The 7,200-nt window shown below is 33.3% G+C and overlaps 1 protein-coding gene across 1 annotated transcript in view; it reads right to left on the reverse strand.

Annotated features, from left to right (window-relative positions):
- LOC108694579 (dipeptidase 1) overlaps positions 1 to 7,200 on the reverse strand; it is a 108,228-nt gene that overhangs the window by 75,907 nt on the left and 25,121 nt on the right. The window lies entirely within an intron of this gene.

Genomic DNA, 7,200 nt, shown 5'->3' on the forward strand with positions numbered 1-7,200 from the left:
TTAAAATTTAAATATTTTTTGGAATCTGAAAATTTTAAATATATCACAAATTTTGATAAATCAGCAAAAATTATATCAAATTTTGAACAAAACTATTTACTATTATTTATAAATATGATCAATTAACACTTTAATTAAATTGTATAAAACGTAACTTTAATTTAACATCTGACATTATGTTATGTATTCCTAAAAAAAAACATAAATCACAAAATAATATAACTTTTAATATATTATTGCGCTAATATGCCAAAATTTTTAGAAATTTCAACATTTTTAAAGTTTAAAAAATTTTTAAAGTAACAAAAGAAAGTTTACAAAATTTTTAAGAATTTCTAATTTCAAATAAAATCACTTTTGTTATACCTTCAAAATCATTAAGTTAATGTGCTTGTTACAAACCGATATTACAAAATACAATAATTAATAAATAATATTATAATGCTAACTGTTAAAATATTTTAATAAATAATTGTGACAAAACGAAATTAATCGATCATTCAAAGGTATTCAAAATAGATGATAAAATGCTTTTATTTTAATAATAATAATTCAAAATAATCGGTACATAAGTTGTTCGTTCTGCAATCCTTTCTTCTAAAATTCTGAATTCTTGTTTAATCGAAAAATTGATATTAAAGAAATTTGATGCGAAAATTGGCAGTTAAAATTTTTTGTTCAAAAATCCAATCAACACGCGAAAGACAATTGCCTTTTTATTCAGTTATTCAATATAAAAATATATAATGAGAAAGGGACAATAATGGAAATTCAATTTGATCAATTATAAAAAAAAAGGGAAATGAAAATCGTATTTCGCCATTGGCTTTCCAACTTCTCCATCAGTCTTCCTCCTCCGTATCTAAAATTTCGAAACAACCACGCGAGACTTAAATTTCCTTCCGTCCGTACGAATTGCTTCTCTCACGACGAAGACGCCGAAAGTGTAACGTAAATTTCCAGCGAGAATCTAGCGACGCGATAAATCAGGATGCCTCGACTCATCTCAAGTTAGAATGCACTTTCGCGATTTGTGATGTGCCGGAAGTGCCGAAGGTTTCTCGAGACAGCCCGAAGGTTCAAACGAAAGTATACTCATCACACGTATTCTTTGGATTCTGCGACGCGCTAGTGTATTATGTGTGAAAAATTGTAGCGAGATCTTTTGACTTTCTTTTATACTAGAAATAGCCTCTCTAAGTAAATAAGATCTTCCTTGAGGAATGCTGGGAAAATGCTGTATATAAAGACTAATAGACCTCGTGTAATATCTAACAGCAAAATTTTTATGTTATAATGTTGCAAAATTGATGTCTATAATCTGTTCTGTTGTTGAATTGAAAAAGTGATGAATTGAAAAAGCGTTGTACGAAAGGATGGAAAATCTCGTCTATGCTGCGAGTCTAAGACTCTATGTAAGTCGACGGCACGCGATCAATGGTAAGTAACCTTCCGCTACCGGATACCGCCAGCTCGTCTGAATTAACAGGACAGTGATAGATGGAGGCGAGTCTCGGTTTGGCTGCTGTATATATTCGATATATGCGTTATGTACATGAATGTGTACGCGCGTTCGTCCCAATGGACATAACCGAGTGGTTATCCTTTTCGTTTTGACGTTGGTAGACTGGATATCTTAAGGGATCTGTCGAGGTCGAAACACGAGGCAACTCAAGATGCAAGCTGTATGATCTCTTCCTTTGTAGAAAAGTACTACTGCACGGTAGTATTTTGATAGCATTACTGATACTATTACATTACAGTAAGTGTGCAGTAGTGTTGTAGTGCAGTAGTGCAGTAATATCTCAAAATACTGCGCATTAGTAGTGCTCAGTACTTTTCTACAAGAGTTCAAAGATATCGTTTTTTTTTAATATTGAAAGTTTCAACGTTATATATCTATTGTTTAAAAAAAATTACGTTTATAAAATTATATGTTAATAAAGTAAAAAAGGTTAGACACTCAAGAAACGAGCAATGAAATCAAGAAGTATTAATATAATAAAAATAAAAATAAAATTTAATATCAAATCGTTACTAAAAAATAATAGGACTTTTTAACTACACAGAGCTTTTATCAATTAACGAAATCAATAGAATATAAAAATTTGAATGTTAAGGATCGGGTTTATCTTTACATAATTAGATCTCTATAAAAAGTGACTAAAATTAGAAATTTATATTTTCTATATAAAAATGAATATTATATACATATGAAACAGTTCAATATTTACAAGAATACATGTAAGAATACAATTTTATAGTTTGAATGAAAATTTTCTCACTTTATCTCAATTATTTTTTTAAAATATATCTATTTCTTATTGAAATAATTATTGAGATTTTAAGTCATCGCTAAATTTTTTGTATCGCTTTTAAAATATAAAAAAATTTTTTCATTTTGTTGTCAAAAAATATGCGTAATATATAATATTTATATTCTTGATAATTATTTTGAAGCCATTTCGATATACATCTTCAAAATCATACATTTTCAAAATGCAAGAATGATATTGTTTTTATGATGCTCCTACAATTTATTTTTAATTTTTATCTATTTATTAGATAATTTTATTCTGTCGATGTATATTTTTACATTTAACATTGAAGTTTTTATATTCTACCGATTTCGTTAGTTGATGAAGACTGCGTGATTGATATATCCTATTATTTTTTTACAATGATTTGATTAAATTATTATTTATTATCTTCTCTTTTTTATTCGTTCTTCTAATCTTATTATTTTGCTTTGTACAAGTTGATTTTCATTTGATATTATTGTTAATAAAATTCCATTATTAATAAAATTAAACAAAATCTATATAAATATATAATTTGATTGGACAGCGTAATGCGATTACGCATGCTTCTATTATTATTAACGACGTTCTACGGGATATTTCATGTTATGCGCCTTCTATATGATATAATTACAAAATTCTCCCGTCAGTGGCATTCCGATTTTAATTGCATTATTAATTGTTTCGTATAAAAATATCTGATATCTTTGAAAAAGTTTCCGCGTAATTATCCAACCATTGTTGCGTTTCGGTCATCAGCGTAATAATTTTTCCTCGTTATTACGCCATGCCTCGGAAACCTCGCGCGATCACAGATTGGCATTAATTATGAAAAATTGCTCGTAACGTGCGGCGATATGTTGCACGTGCGCGCATCGTAAATACAGTGCGTTTTACTAGCATCTCCACTCATTATGCATGAAATTAATATTCCATTTAATAACATTAATGATTTCATTACGTTGCAACGGTAAATGGTGCGCATTTACACGTCTTCTCGTTAGCTCGGTGGATGCTCGTTTGATTTCTCTCCGCCTCGCTAGAAGATGAGCGGATAACATTAAAACAACTAAGATCTCGATCCTTTTCAAAGGTATTTTTATTCCACGCTGCACTTCCACGCTGCACTGATTTTTCGGATTCGTGACAACTCCTTTCTTGCGGCTTACCATCTCGTTTGCCGTAAGCGCGTCTAGATAACGGAAGCGTTTTAATAATTGGGGATCATCTCGAGACTGTCTTTGCTAACGAGAATGATGGCATTTTCAAAGGTCTCTCGAGAAATTTCCTTTCTACCCGAGGAGGCGTAATGTATATCGAGCGATCTTCGACATTATCCTTTCATCCGACATGACGCAACGTGACATCGCGTCGGGGCCACGAGCTCGATTTCTGTATCCCGCCGCGCCCGTTCGGCTGCAAATTCCATTGTAACTGAAAATTTCACAGGAGTTTAATCTCCTGCGATGTATTATTTACTTATTCCCTATGTAGCACGTGCAAGCAACAACTTCGTTAATTCGTAATGCATTTTAACGGATTCCGCAAGCAATCCTCGAATCTCGTTTGAAAAAAACGTGGATTTATCCAAAGTTATAGAGTACAGACCGTGCTATCCATGTGTAAAAGTGATCGACAAAATGAAAGGAATAGAGCGTAAAGAGCGTAAAGATGGCCAGTCTCTATTATATTTACTCTCTAAATCTGAATTAGTGGATAATCATTGATATCAGTGCCAAGTATGCCATGCCTGATAATCGGTGAATTAAATATGAGATCCCTGACCTAGCTAATTTTTATGATGTAATCTAACTAACCATGTTTTAATAACTTAAATTCAATGAATATATTGGATAATAGTATTGGATAATAGTATTGGAATTAACATGCAAATATCAGTATCTTTAATTATTAATGCTCAAACACATTCTTTCTTTTTTAATGAATTTCACTGATTATCAGTGCCAATAGGTAATTAATGACTATCCACTGATTCAGATTTAGAGAATAATTAATTACAATTAGAAAAAGAGAGAGACTGTCTTGGCCGTCTTTATCTTTTCTCATTTTTATTGACCATGATATATTTGATATATTAAATTCGGTCATTTATACTATTCTAGAGTAATGCACATTAAAGATTAGTTTATGTAAAGTATTTAAATGGCATAATAATGATAATCACCTTGACAATAAAATTATATATAGATATATATATTTTGTTAAATGTAATGTGTTTTAACAAAACAATGTCATTATTGAGTATTTAATCGTTTAAATTAAATTAATACATCTACATATGTAAATACTGTTTTATATTTAACTTCATGTATTTAACTTCATTAATTTCACTTTTAGTATACATTAATCCAATACATAATACTAAGTAATTAAATTCGCTATTAGATGTGAATAGCGCAGTCCATGTTCTATGTCTTTGGATTTATCATCATGGAATGGTGGAAAGGTGAGAGGGAGAGAGAAACGCACGAGCGGCACTTCGAAAATGAATATCAGTATTCGCGAGACCGAAAATCCCATAATCCTCCTTCCAATTTAATCGAGATTCAATGCATTTAAGAACATATAGCGCACGTGTGTACGAGGTCACGCTTCATCCTCGGGTCGCGTTCGATATCGGGCTCTTAAATGGATTCACGCGCTATATTGTGCGAGTTTACGACCAGTATACCTCGCTATTACCACGCTACTGAATCACATCGTTTATTTAACACAAATCAAAATTCTCGTTTAAACACACCGAAAGTTGTATATAGTTACCTATATTCAACGTTCGAATATGTTCCTGAGAAATATCTTTATAACCGTACGCGTCTCAAAACTTTTCATCGGACTAAGTACTTTGCGCGTACACCGCGATTGTGCATCTTTGTCTTCCTCTTTTGTGTTAACTCTCGACTATGCACTTCGTGTCTTAAGAGGCACATTCTGCTGGCGCGCGCGCGAGTGCTTCAAGTACCGTAAATAAATTCTCCACGCAGCTTCCGTTCAGTCTCTGTTCTCCTTTGAGAGCTACTTTAAATGCAATAAGCTTACCACATACAAAGGGAAGTAATTTTTGATAATGAGAATATTTGGAATTGAAGACAATTTTTATAATAAAAGAATTTACGCGGAATTGACCGATGCAATCGCGTTGTTTACATTATTTACAGAACATTTTAATTTTCAAGCAATATTTAATTTTGATATTTAAATCTTTTATTTCTTTGATTACACATGTTCCTTTTTCTAAAGAGATCTTTTTTCTATAGAAAAGTTGTTTTTATATGGAAAGGATAATTTTGCTGACGTGTCTAAAAATGTAATTAGATATAGATTTGAAAATAATTTTGTTGGTTTATATAAAATTATTATGTTTAGGACGTTGAATTTGCTGGAATTAAAACTTTTTGCAACATCGCTTATCATGCTTGAGATTCCTATGTAATTATTTTGATGGTCCAACAAAATTATCTTCGGAGCTTTCTAGTTAAATTTTAGATATTTCAATAAAATCTTCTTAATAATCCTCTTAATAAATTCTTTCTTCTTTTCGTGTTATCGGAATTTATCAAAATTTGTTTTAGCTACAATTCTTTTACCACTCTCATTCGTCTATTTCTAACGAACACTTTATGCTACCGCGGATGCGGTTGAGAGTCGATATGCTCGATAGAGATTCTCCGACTTCGGGCAAAGTTTCGCGCGCTATGTCGAAGTTTATTCGATACGATACCGAGTCGCTCGGAAAGGGATTTTCGCGGGATTAATCGAAGGTATTTCGGGGTGGGGGATGAAAAGGGAAGGAAACCGATCGTGTCGTGGTAAATTTTCGGCGGCACGTGAAGCACGGCGGGCAACCGAAGGAAATTAATTGCCCAAGTTCGCCTCGATTTTCCTCGGGTCGTTAAAGAGCCGTTTCTACCGTTAATTGAACCGAGAGGTGATTTTTTACGGTCAGATCTTAATTGCGATTTTAGATTAATCCCCGTTATTAACGATCACCCGGCAGAAGCGTCGCGCGTGAAAGCTTTAACTGCGCGATCGGAAAGATCAAATTTATATTCGTTAAATTCATGGTTCACGGAAGATCGAAACTGCTAGATAATTCCGGCTATGTCCACGTTAGTCGACTTTCGTTCATGGGGTTGTTCCGCACGATGTAACACGGCGGCAGATAATTAATTTCTGTAATTTTTGTTATTACAGTAACATGTTTAATAGTCTTATTTAGTCTTTTTTTTCTCTCGTGTCATGTATTATATAGCACGTATTTCCCTTTTCTGCAACATAAATTTTATCGTACATGTTGCGACAGAAAATTCACAAAATTCGCACAAATTGACATACCAGGACACTCGAAAGTCGCAAACGCGCCACACATTCGCGTTTAAACGTAGGTGTGAAATCTTCGTAAAATCGATTAATTGCTATTAGGCGCGGCACTGCTGCTGTTTGATTTATAGCCGAGTTACGTACACGGCACGCTATAAATTAATAATCTCTGCTTGCCACGAACAAAACAGGCTTTAGGATACGGCGAACATTTCGTAGCAATATTGGCGAACGACTAACTGCATGCGATTCTGCGAGTCGGCAACCGCTTGAATTTAAATCAGACTGGATTAACGCGACTTTAAATTAGTTATAATTGTCGATGACTCTGCAGGTCGAGTTCTACGTGCGAACATTTAATTGCAATTTGGCGGTACTGTGGCTTCAAGGCGACATGCGATTCTCTCATTCGCGTGGATTTAATTTTCACCTCGCGAGCTGCGACGAAGTTGGCGAAAATCGCATGTTAAGCTCAACTAATTGCCAGGTCTGTTTTCAAAAACCGAGAGAGAGAGAGAGAGAGAGAGAGAGAGAGAGAGAGAGAGAGAGAGAGAGAGAGAGA

Source organism: Atta colombica, unplaced genomic scaffold, assembly GCF_001594045.1.
Source record: "Atta colombica isolate Treedump-2 unplaced genomic scaffold, Acol1.0 scaffold120, whole genome shotgun sequence".
Lineage (NCBI taxonomy): Eukaryota > Metazoa > Arthropoda > Insecta > Hymenoptera > Formicidae > Atta > Atta colombica.